The following is a 13377-nucleotide window of genomic DNA, read 5'->3' as shown; positions in this document are numbered from 1 at the left end:
TTCCTGTGGCAGGGGCTGGCAACGAAGAGCGACTGCTTCCTTCAGGAAATGCTGCTTTCCACAGAACCTCTATGTGCATCTCTTGAGAAAGGAAGGGAAGACAGCTGCATCAGAGGGAGCTGTTTGCTATTTGGGTGCTGGCATTTACAGGAGGCAATATTAGTTAAAGACCTGGAAAACGGCCAGGTTTTTGGGGTTGGGTCAGATCACTCCCTGCTGCAAAACCCCTCCTTTTCCTAATCCGAGGACCAGTATATTGTGGGGAATTTCAGGGTCTGTTGCAGTTTGGGCTGCCTGTCAGCTGATGCCCAATGCCTTCCAGCAGAGGCTGGGGAGAAGCTGCAGCCAGGCCAGGCTGGGAAACTGCCCTGCAGGGCGTGGAAGCAGCAGCAGGGCAGTGAGGCTGCCATGGATCCCTTCCCGCTGTGCCGGGCATGGCGTGTCCAGATGTGCAGCCAAAGCCCCGGCTGCTGAGCACCAGGACAAGGCTGAGGGAAATGCTCTCACCATTCCCGTTGTGCAGTTCCTCCACAATTTGTTTCCAGACGTTGTTTGAGTCAAGTGATTTCTTCTTGCCTCTAGGTTTGTTCTTCCTTCTCGGAGGACCTTAAGAGAAAGTAGTTCCATTTCCCATGACTGGATGGCACAAAAGCAGGGCTCAGTCTGTGGGGTCAGCAGGGACACACTACTCACCCCTGCGATGGGTGCTGGGCTTGCGTTCAGGAACCAGAAAAGGAGCAGCAAAAGTCCTCCCTGCAGAAGCACCTGTAACTCAACAGACAGAGAAGTTTCTGTCACCTGGTCCTGCCAGGTTGTCAATGATTAATCCTTGGTGGGACAGTGAGAACATACCTGCAGGAGGCTGCAAGGGCTTCAAAACTTTATCCAGCCAATCTAATGGCGAAGCCTTCCTAGCAACCTCATCTAGAACAGAGCACAGAGGACAACATTTTTCAGGGTGTGCTGGGATCCCCTTCTGCATCTGGGAAATGGGCATTCCAAGGGGATCGGATAAGGTCATGGGAGGCAGACGTGAATAGACATGGCCAAAGTTGCATAGGGGACGTGGGAGCTCTGGGCAGCCTCCTGGTCACTCTCTACGCAGTTAGCAGGTTCTGTGCAACATCTGTGGAAGGGGCAACGGGAGTAGCCCAGGGCCCTGGGGCTCTCTCCCTCACACACAGGGGGAAATCCTCCCTAAAGCCCAGAGGGAAACTGTAGCAGGCAGGGCCACAGTTATCCCTGCCTGCCTCTGTCTCTCCTGCCCTCCTTCTGCTGGGACACTGCCCAGTCCTCAAGGGCACGTGGCCAGGTCCTGTCAGGACCCACGGGAGCCTTGCTCTCCCCCTCTGCCCTTTCCCCACCATGGGCACCCCGTGCAGCCGCTCCCAGGTTTCGGGACGTGTCTCCCACGGAGGGGGCCCAGCAGGACAGCTCAGTATGCGAGTGCCCTGAGCCTGCTCGGGACAATTCCTCTGGGCTGTGCCCGTCTTTTCCGGGCTGTGCCCACAGTGCCAACCAGCAGAGAAGGCAGCTCAAGTTTCAGCAGGGCTCAGGCCCAGAGGCACAGCAATTACCTCCTGTGGCTGTGCCTGGCATCGCCTCCCTTCCTGCAGCAGAGGCTGGCACAGAATCTCTGCTTCCTCCAGGGAACTCAGCTTTCAGCACAGGCTCTCCTTTCATTTCTGAAGAATGGAAAAGAGACTGCTGGATCAGATGGAAACATTCCTCATTGAGAATGGGGAAAATGACAGCTTCAGGTGGCAATAGTTGCAAAAGGCATGGATAAGGATCAGAAAACACCCTGGATTTTGGGACTGTCCCAGACTAGCCCCTTCTCCAATCAGCCCCTCCACCTGATGTGCCCGGAGACAGGGAAATTGCGGGGGATCTTAGGGCGTGCAGGGCCTGTGGTGTATCCTGGGTTCCCTGCTGGGCTAATTTGCCCCCGAGCAGGCAGCACGGGCTGGATACCTCTGTCCTTCATGGGGACAGAGTGTCCGAGTACCCAGGCCACGTTTAGCCGCTGGCTACCTTTGCAAGCCCAGTGGATATCAGCTCTTTAGTGGTTATCAGCTCTCTTATGGTTTTAGGTATTTGCTTGCTAAGGCGCCTTGCAGGGTAGCTGGGAAGCAGATGTTGCGAGAGAGGAGGAGAAACGTCCTGGCGTTCCACAGCAAGGGTTTTATTGAGGGGTCTGTGAAGGGTTCTAGAGATGGCTCTCCTCCAGAATGGGCTAAAACAGCCCTGTAAATGGGGTATAAGGGGATCCATACTTGTACAATAGTAGGGGTTAAGGGGAAGTGACCTATGGGGCTACAGAGAGATATGCTGGGGTCTGAAAGGCGGAAGGCAGGGGCTTCTTTTGCTACTTCATCATGACTTGGGAATTCCTGTCTTAAAGCCTCAGCCCTCCATGGAGCCCTAGCATGCTCGGAGCCTGCTAGAGTGGTGCAGTTTGGGCTGCCTGTCAGCTGATGCCCAATGCCTTCCTGCAGAGGTTTGGGCGAAGCTGCAGCCAGGCCAGGCTGGCAAACAGCCCTGCAGGGTGTGGAAGCAGCAGCGGAGCAGCGAGGCTGCCATGGATCCCTTCCTGCTGTGCCAGGCACAGCGTGTCCAGATGTGCAGCCAAAGCCCCCGGCTGCTGAGCACCAGGACAAGGCTGAGGGAAATGCTCTCACCGTTCTCTTTGTGCAGGTCCTCCACCATTTGTTTCCAGATGTCGTTTGATTTAAGTGATTTCTTCTCACCCCTAGGTTTGTTCTTCCCCCTTGGAGGACCTTAAGAGAAAGTAGTTTCATTTCCCATGAATGGAGTGCACAAAAGCAGGGCTCAGCATGTGGGGTCAGCAGGGACACACTACTCACCCCTGCGATGGGCGCTGGGCTTGCGTTCAGGAACCAGAAAAGGAGCAGCAAAAGTCTTCCCTGCAGTAGCACCTGTAACTCAACAGACAGAGAAGTTTCTGTCACCTGGTCCTGCCAGGTTTTCAATGGTTACTCCTTGGTGGGACCGTCAGAACATACCTGCAGGAGGCTGCAACGGCTTCAAAACTTTCTGCAGCAAAGCTAATGGAGAATCCTCCCCAGCAACCTCATCTAGAACAGAGCACAGATTAGCACATTTTCCATGGTTTGCTGGGATCCCCTTCTGCCTTTGGGAAATGAGCACTGCAAGGGGGTCAGATAAGGCCATGGAAGCCAGGTGTGAATGGACATGGCCAAAGCTGCACAGGGGCCTGAGGAGCTCTGGGCAGGCTCCCGAAAGCCCGAACACCCTCTAGCCTCTTTCCCTGCATTCTGCAACGTCACTGGAGAGGAAAGAGTTGCTGCCCAGGGCCCTGGGGCTCTCTCCCTCACACACAGGGGGGAAATCCTCTCTAAAGGTCAGAGGGAAACTGCAGCAGGCAGTGCCACAGCTATCCCTGTCTCCCTCTGTCTCTCCTGCCCTCCTTCTGCTGGGACACTGCCCAGTCCTCAAGGGCACGTGGCCAGGTCCTGTCAGGACCCACGGGAGCCTTGCTCTCTCCCTCTGGCCTTTCCCCACCATGGGCACCCCGTGCAGCCGCTCCCAGGTTTCGGGACGTGTCTCCCACGGAGGGAGCCCAGCAGGACAGCTCAGTATGCGAGTGCCCTGAGCCTGCTTGGGACAATTCCTCTGGACTGTGCCCGTCTTGTCCGGGCTGTGCCCGCAGTGCCGAGCAGCAGAGAGGGCAGCTCAAGCCTCAGCAGGGCTCAGGCCCAGAGGCACAGCAATTACCTCCTGTGGCTGTGCCTGGCATCGCCTCCCTTCCTGCAGCAGAGGCTGGCACAGAATCTCTGCTTCCTCCAGGGAACTCAGCTTTCAGCACAGGCTCTCCTTTCATTTCTGAAGAATGGAAAAGAGACCGCTGCATCAGATGGAAACATTCCTCATTGGGAATGGGGAAGATGACGGCTTCAGGTGGCAATAGTTACAAAAGGCATGGATAAGGATCAGAAAACAACCTGGGTTTTGGCACTGTCCCAGACTGGTCCCTTCTCCAACCAGCCCCTCCACCTGATGTGCCCGGAGACAGGGAAATTGCAGGGGATCTTAGGGCGTACATTGCCCATTGTGCAGTTTCCTGCAGAGGCTGGGGGGAAGCTGCAGCCAGGCCAGGCTGGGAAACAGCCCTGCAGGGCATGCAAGCAGCAGCGGGGCAGCGAGGCTGCCATGGATCCCTTCCCACTGTGCTGGGCCCGGTGTGTCCAGATGTGCAGCCAAAGCCCCAGCTACTGTGCCCCAGGACAAGGCGGAAGGAAATGCTCTCACCATTCTCCTTGTGCAGTATCTCCAGTATTTGTTTCAAGATGTCGTTTGACTTAAGTGATTTCTCCTCGTCTCTAGGTTTGTTCTTCCGTCTCGGAGGACCTTGAGAGTAAGTAGTTCCATTTCCCATGACGGGGTGCCACGGAAGCAGTGCTCAGCCTGTGGGGTCAGCAGGGACACACTACTCACCCCTGCTACGGGAGCCTGGCTTCCGTGGAGGGATCATCACAGGGACAGGAAAACTCCCTGCAGACACATCTGTAACACAACAGCCACAGAAGCTTCTGCCATCTCCGCTCAGCTTCACGGGCACCACTGGGCCGCAGGAGCGGTGAGGGGATGGTGCAGGGCGAGGGCACACACGTGCATGGCTCTGTCCTGGCACCTGCAGCGATGCCCCCCTGGCCGAGCTTTGGGCTCAGAGCTGGCAGCTCTCCCAGGGGAAAGGTCTTGACCTACCCTCACCATCTCCCAGAGGCTCAGTCCTGGACGTGGTTTGGGAAGCCAGATCACCTTCAGCAACAGGTTCAGCTGCAAAGAAAGACAGGACAGAACAGCACCCGTGGCACTGTAGGAGATCCTCAGGCTGCAGGCAAGGCTCAGCCCCGGGGCACATCCCTGGGCCTGGCACCTGCCTGTTCTGCTCTTCTCTGTGACTGCACAGAGCACACAGAAGGACACAGTGGCATTGCACATGGGAGGAGGATGGACAGCTAAATGCTCCTTCCTCCCACTTTGAGCAATCCTGTGAGATCCCTCAGTGCTCCAGAAAGGAGCAGCGCAAAGTTTTCATTATCCTTAAACCTTAAGATTATGTTAAACTAAATGGCTTTTGATTGAGCTCTTGTCACATTGATTATTCTCTCTGGAAAGGCACACATTGAACTTGCCTCCAGCATCCTCCAAGAACTTCACAACATTATTGATCAGGCCTTCCAAAACACCCGTGTCATACTTCCAGTCTAGAAGGGAGCACAGATCAGAACCATTTCCGTTTTGTGTTGGGATCCCCGTCTGCCTCTGGGAATTGGGCACTGCAAGGGGTTGGTTAAGGCTATGGGAGCCAGATGTGAATGGATAAGGCCAAACTGCTCAGGGGCCTGGGTAGCTCTGGGCTGGCTCCTGGTCACTCTGCACCCTCTTTGCAGGCCCTGTGACACATCCCTGGAGAGGAAACTGGGGCTGCCCAGGACCCTGGTGTCTCTCTCCCTCCCCCAGAGGAAAGCCTCCCTAAAGGCCTGGGGAAAACCATCCCCAGCGCTTCCCGGGGAGCCGGGAGCGCTTTCCCAGGAAAGGGGAGCCAGGCTGCCGATTCACCTGCTTGCCGCGCTTGCAGCGGAGCAGCCGGGGCAGCCCTGGCAGGCAGGGCCACGGCCAGGAGGAGCAGGAGGAAGAGGCGCAGAGCAAGGGCCATGGTGCCTTGCCCTCTGCCAGTCCCTCAGCTCTTGCTGCCACCGCTGTCCTGACACCGCTGTCCCAATGTCAGCACCACTGCTGCCACCGCCGCTGCTGCTGCCGCAACAGTTGTGCTCAAGCACTGACTTCTCGCTCCTTGTGCTGCTGTGCAACCACAGGGTCTGGCACCTCTGTGACCTCAGAGCCTGCTGTGACCTCAGCCTGCTGTGACCCCTGAGCCTGCTGTGACCTGAGCCTGCTGTGACCTCAGAGCCTGCTGTGACCCCTGAGCCTGCTGTGACCTCATGGCCTCAGCTGTACCCCCAGAGTGTGCCCCCATCTGTATAAATGGGCTGCCCTGATTGTCAATGTTTTGCTTCATCAAAGAGCCATTGCTCAGCAAAACTTTTTTTTCCTGCTTTCATTGCTGGTCGGTCAGGCTGTGTATCTGAAGATGCTCTTGATTGTTGCAGTTTGAATATATTTTATTGATTCTTTTTGTTATATTTGCCCAATTGTCCCATCATAAAAAAAACTAAACAATATTAAAAGTAGTAGCAGTTTTAATTGAATAGTTAAAATAAAAAATTATATATTGGATACAATATGATTTGATAATAATAAGGGATAATTTGGTTCCAATAACAGCGCATAAGCAAAAGATAACTGTAGGGTGCGGAGGGCAGAGTTCTGGGACGCTTGTCACTTCACGTACAAGCTTGCCAAGTGAACGTCACCCCTTATATGCCATGTGTCAACGCCATCTCCTCCCATTTTTGGTTCGTCATATCTCTATCTCTGCCCTCATTACCACCCTTATCACACATGCGCCACCACTCGGTTTGGAGGTCGCACTGTAGGTGGCGAAAGGAGACGACCCATCCTTTGATCAGCATCGAACTCCGATTTATTGATCCAACATGCACATTTTATACCTGTGTTAAATAAGTTCATACATATTGCAAAACCCGAGCTCATCATTGGACAGAGATTACACACCACCCCCTCCTTTTGTTTTCAATACCTGTGGTTTGTTATTGAGACCAAGACTTGTTATTCTCATTCTGTTATGAACAGTTCTCAAGGCCTCCATGTTTGTCACTCTGCTTTCCCATAACCATCCAAGGACAAGGTATTTACTTGTTATTAAAAAACAAGCCTGAGAACTCTGCTGTTTACAGAAACGTGCCTGAGAATTTTGTGGTTTACAGGATCAGACTTGAGAATTTGCTGCTTACAGGTGCCTTTTACTTTTCCATCAGCTGTATATTTTCATGGCCTTTTTTTTTTCCTTCAAGCCATGTCCGAGCAAAATTCTCCAAAATCCCCTTTGTTTTTTTTTTTTTTCCTTCTTTCTGTTTTGCTCAAGGAGGTTAGTCTGCCAGGGCTTTTCTATCATTCTACTGACCATATCTTGAATACAATTAAAAATACAAGGTAAAATAAGCAAAAGCATTTAAAAGCACACTTAGTATCCCTATAAGGTTCCCCGGTTCCCCAGCCACGGCTTTTACCGAGCAATGGCTTTTACCCCAAAGGGTTAAAATCACCCCCAATGGAGCCATAATATCCTGCCTTATCAGGCATTGCATGGTAGGTGGTAATTGGACTAAAAAAAGAAGGCTGTTGGCTGTTTTTCATTCATACGAACCCGGAGAGGAGGCAAATAGCTAGGGCTAATAATGCTGGAATCGACCCCAGTGTCCAACAATCCTGAAAATGATCCTTTCTGTCCTTGAAATTCCACTTCCACCCTTTTCTTGGGTCTCTCAGAAAGGTTCAAAGTCAGTAAGGTAAGTCCTCCGGTGGCTTCAAAACCATTTTCCCTCTCTCTTGTCCTTTTACAGTCTGTAATCCCTCAGTCATTTGGCTCAAATGGCACCAGCTGAGGAATTCTCTGTCCCTTATTGATTTGAAGTGGGGGAAACGGGGTATATGCCATCACCATATGGCATATGCCAAGCAAAACAAATAGTCCCAAAAAATGCAGATCTTAAAATAAACATCTAGCATAAATCCATCTAACATCACTCAAACTTAACAGCACTTAAACTTAAAGCACTTAAAATATTTAAACTTAACTTACCATCACTTAACAGAACATAAACTCAACAGAACTTAACTTATCAGAACTTAAGTTTAACAGACCTTAACTTTAACAAAACTTAACCTTAATAGAACTTAAACTTAACAGATTTTCAAATCAACAGAACCTACATGTAAAATCACTTAAATTTAACAGAACCTTAACAGAACTCAACCGACTTTAAATTCTACATAACTGAAATAAACAGGGCCAGGAGACTTCTTCTCCTTTTTAATGCTATTATTAAAATGATCAGCTCAGGACTGGGCGGCTCGGCAGGGCTGCAGTCCCCGTCGTGTGTCCTAGGGCGACTCAGAGCAGGAGGATATGCGCAGCTCTGTCCACCAGGGACAGAGCCGGGGGATTGGGTCCTTGTAGGAGCCTTTAGGGCGTGGTGTCCCCGTCAGATCTTGCCCCTCCTCGCTTATTCGGCTTGGTCTCTCCGCCGGGGACGACTCTCAGGTCAGGGCGAGAGGGACTCCGCATCTCTGCAAGCTCAGCACTCGGCTCCTCACGTCCGGACATCACTTTAGTCTCTCAACCCTTAGGTGGCTTGTTGTTTTTAGGGTTTTCTCGTTGCATTTTGGAGTTGGGGTCCCAAAAAGCATGCTGGTCTTGGAGTCACTTTGCATAACCCCCCCCACCCTCTCAGGTGCCTTCCCTATGCTGGGAAGAGAACACCTTAGCCTCGGGGAAGGGCCATCACCCCACCCCAGCCAGGGCCTTTACTAATACAAAAGGGGTCATAAGCTATAATGACCCGTGATTACAATAACAAAGCACACAGAACCCTGGCAGGGACAGAGATCTGGCTGCCTCCCTTTAACTCTTTCTCACAAAAAAATATTAACCGAATTTTTGTTCATAACAGTCCCCCTTCTTTTTCTTTGATCGAGCTTAAATTCTTAAGCTCGCATCAACTCACAATTTTTTGTTTTGAATCTAGTATAAATCTCTTGTGCACTTTGGTAATCATGGTTACTTAACCTTGTTACTTTTCTTGGTTTCTTCAGGTTGCTCTGCACAGCAAATTCTGCTTTACTAAAACAGATAAATAGGCATAGTAAAAAGAGCAATCCTCCAAGTACGCACACAGCGAGAAAAACCACCTTTTCCCATACATCTCTTCTGAAAATCTCCAAGTTCTCCCACCCACTGGGATCAAGTGTAGGAGTTTGATCTTGATTATCTACACATGCTAATCTTTTATTTCGTTTGAAATGTCCCTAATAATTGAATTCTTGTTTTTTAATACTGCCTGGAGCCGGATGACTTTGTTCAACACAGATATTGGGATCTGAACTTGGCTTTTACAATATTGGTTTTTCTCAATTTCTATTTCACTTTCCCGGTTTTGTTTATTTTCTCTCAAATCATTCTATATAGGAACTCCCAAACTTGATCCAGTTTCTTTGGGTAATAAGAAAATTGGTTTTATCACTCTAGCAATGCAGTTGCCAGACGAGATCAAACCTAGGGGTTTAGAGCTCCCCTGAAATGTGTTCCAAAAGGGGTTTATCTCTTTTCCAGTACAACCATGTAAATACTTGTAACAAACAATTTTTCTTACCATTTTCACCATTTCTTTGCTTTTTACTAGATCTGCTGATCATGTTTCAGCAGCATCACATTCAAAGCACAACCAGGCTTCCCCTATAGGGCACTCTCCTAGGAGTCGCTGCCTAAAAGTGGCAGTATTCTGGGCTATCCAATACACTCTCTTATTTTTCTGATAAAGGACCAATTGGGAGGGGTTAACACAATCAGGGTTAGAACTGATGTGGACTTTCGACAAGGAGCTCACTTCCTCCTTATAGAGGGTTGGTAGCATTCACTGCACGGCTCAGCTGGGCTTCCCTCAGCACCCCCAGCAATCAGAGCCATCATTACTACCCTTCCCAAGAGTCCGGTATGGGTCATCTTGCACAGCCTGCCCACCCGGCCTTGCCTCTTGGGGAATTTTACTGAGGAGAAGCTTCCAAGCTCTTTAGAGTCCCTTCTACCCACTTCTCTGGTTAAGCCTCTCTTGGTCTGTTCCCTACCAATTTTGGTTTTCCCCCCCAGGGGAGTGTTCTGTAGAGGATTAACCTGGAGTCTTTAGAATTAAATTGGGGGACTTAAACCACAATTACTTATTTACAGCCTTAAACTTTTTACCAACATAGTTTACACAGAACAGTTTTGAAGCATTTTAAGCAATGTTAGAACTCTGATGCCAATTTTTCCCATACAGTTCAGTCTTTTTGACTCTTCCTCCTGAGAGTCAACTTTAAATCCCAGTATACTCAGGTGAATTAACTTGTGATGTGGATGAATCCTTATCCAGTGCCCGGAGGTGGGTGGTGTGGACTCTGGCCCAATGCCAGAAGTAGAAAAGGGTGGAGTCCGGTCCAATGCCAGAGGGAAAAAACCTGATGTTGAATCTTGGTCCAATGCCAGAGGGAGAATGGGGTGCAGTCCGGACCAATGCCAGAATGCCAGAGGGAAAAATCCTGATGTTGAATCCTGGTTCAATGCCAGGGAATGAGAGTGATGTGAGTCCAACATTTTTCTTTTTGGTCTTCAAAGTCGAATTAGTAAGAGTACCTGAAATGGGCTTTCAAACACAGGTATTAATGGTCTGCTATTTAATGATTTTATCAAAACTCAGCTTCTCTGTTTAATGTTATCAGTAGTTTCTCTTTTTCCATTGCTTCTATGTTTCTCTCATCAACCTCTACATACTCTGTATTTTGCAAGGAGTTGTATTTCTCAGCTAACTTAACTCCCAAAGTACTTTTATTCTCCTATTTTTCTGTGTATTTAATTCACTGGTTTTCTGTTCTGTTTTTCAAGATCTTATTTATTTATCTCTTGCTTCTGTTTCTTACTTTCACTTACAGCTTAAATACTTCTTTCAACCCCTTACACTTAATTTTTTTTTTCTTTACACCATTCTTCTACACAATACACTTCTCTCTAAGGAGATGTGGTAAAACTTGTAATGCACAATCTACATTACTTCTATTCTAACTCGTCTATATTCACTCTCTCATTTCTCATTCACTTTGACACATTCCTCCACACCTTTAAGACACAAACTTTTTGCTAGAGAATCACGGGTCCCTATAGCCCCCCTTCACCTTGAGGTTGGCCCACAGGTCTCAGTATCTCTGGGCCTCTTGGAAGGGCCCTGACTCTGGTTGCCTCTGGTGCACATTCACCTGTGAGGCTGCCTGCGTGTCACTCATGCTCTTACAGCTACGGCTCCCTCACCCATCTGGGGAGCACTAGTCTGGTTTGCAGGTCACACACACACACTTTGGTCATAGCCCCCACCTGCCCGGGGGACACAAGCCTGGTTTGCAGGTCACACACACACTTCCACTGCCCCCTTCCCACCTGCCCGGGAAGTTGAGGCTGACTTTGCTTGTGACTCACTCTCACACACACAAGACAACAATAAGGCACCTTTTACTTTCACACCACTTATTACAGGTTTAGTCTTACTGGCCAGTTTTGGTGCTATTGGATATCCTTTCTACCTAGCTGGTTTTTTTGTCTAACTTCAGATGTTACTTTGTTGAGACAGGACTTATCTGCTCCTGTATCAACCAAAAATTCTAATTCTTCATTTAGGGGTCCCACATCAAAGTTTACCAAGGGCTCTTCTAGATGTTGCATCAGATCCCCTAAAGTGTAAAGCCCCTGACCCTCTACTCGTCACCTCTGAGGATGTTTTCTAAATTATCTTGTTCCCTGGCTATTGCCGCATCGAGACTGAGCTTTCTACAAAACCTCCTGACGTGTCCTGGCTCTCCACAGTAATAGCAATGTCGCTCTCTCAAAGGGCCTTGAGGTCTCTCCATCACTCTTGTACCTGACAGTACTGACCTATCCTTGCCTCCTCCTGGTGGTGGACCCACCCACCCTGCACTTTCTCTAGCTACAGCAACCATGATCTTAGCCTTGGCCTTTGCTTTTTCTTCCTCCCTCCTTAAATACACCTTCAATGCCTCTCATGAACTCATTTATGTCCTTCTCTTGCCAATCTTCCATCTTTTCCAGTTTTCTCCGTATATCAGGCCAAGATTTGGTAACAAATTGGACTTTTAGTAGCATTTGACCTTCTGGGGTGTCTGGGTCTATTCTAGAGTACAACTGGAAGTTCCGCCTTAGGCGATTAAGCCAGGCAGCAGGAGCTTCATCTTTCTTCTGCATGCCCTCAAATGCCAATTGGGTATTAGTTCCTTTGGGGACTGACTCTTTGATCGCCCGTATTATCAAAGACCTATATTCCATCATGGCCTTCCTCCCCTCCTCCTGGTTAGGGTTCCAGCTGGGATCCGTTAGTGGCAATTTCTGTTCACCTGATGGCACCTGGGGTCCTGGACGGTTATCTTTCTCCCAAATTCTTATGCTAACCACCCTAATCATCTGGACCTCTTCTGGGGAAAATAATATACTCAGGATGGAATTCATCTCTCCCCAAGTGTAGATATTTGGACCTAGAAATTGATCCACTTGGTTGGCTACGCCCACTGGGTCCTCAACTAAATGTCCCAACTCTTTCTTGAATCCTCTCACCTCAGAAGCAGTTAGAGGAGCATTCACAAAGCCAACTACTCTCGCTACTCCTTCCATAGGAACCTCTCTGAGGGGAAAGAGTCTCTCTGCCTTGGAGGTCTTGGATCTGGTACTACAGTACGGCCCATCTTCACATGTCAAACTACTTTGAGGGATATCTGGGTTACCTGAACGTTCTGCCCATCAGCAGGTGTATTTGCTGATAGCTGGGTGAGGAGGCATTTGTGTCCCAACTAGGAGGAGGTAAAGGGGCAGCAATAGGAGGGGGAGAAGAGCCTGAGTGGATATTAAGTGGAGCTGGAGAAGGGGTGGAGAATGCAGCAGGTGGAGTAGGCACTTGTGGTGGTGCAGACGGAACTGGAGGAGATACTGGGTTTATCATAGCGGAAGTTGAAGAGGTAGAAGGAGGAGTTTGAACAGCTGGTAGGGAGATGGCAGCCGGGGGAAGAACCGGACGTGCCATTTGAGGTGCTTGAAGAAGAGGATGATAAGGTGGATGGGCAGAAGGAGGCAAATAATCCAGGGGATCCCATCTTTTACTAGTCCTGTCATCCCCTCCTTCATTCCCCTCTTTCTTTCTCTGTACCATAAAAATTCGCACCCCTTCATCTCCAACAGCGCTCTTTAACCAGCAAGCTATATACAATAATTGCTCAGGATCATTATCCTGAACAGTTCTCAAGGCCTCCATGTTTGTCACTCTGCTTTCCCATAACCATCTAAGGACAAGGTATTGACTCGTTATCAAAAAACAAGCCTGAGAACTCTGCTGTTTACAGAAACGTGCATGAGAATTTTGTTGTTTACAGGATCAGGCTTGGGAATTTGCTGCTTACAGGTGCCTTTTACTTTTCCATCAGCTGTATATTTTCATGGCCTTTTTTTTCCCTTCAAGTAATGTCTGAGCAAAATTCTCCAACATAGGGAATTTTTATTAAGCCCCCTACGGTTCACGAGTTAAACGGAGTGGTGTAAATTCAGTGATTTATTAAGGGAGGCTACTTTAGAGGGCGATAAAACTGCCAAGAAGTGTTAGGTAA

The sequence above is a fragment of the Zonotrichia albicollis genome, chromosome 12 (assembly GCF_047830755.1).
Source record: "Zonotrichia albicollis isolate bZonAlb1 chromosome 12, bZonAlb1.hap1, whole genome shotgun sequence".
Classification (NCBI taxonomy): Eukaryota; Metazoa; Chordata; class Aves; order Passeriformes; family Passerellidae; genus Zonotrichia; species Zonotrichia albicollis.
The sequence above is the reverse complement of the archived record's forward strand: the minus strand, read 5'-3'. Positions refer to the sequence as shown.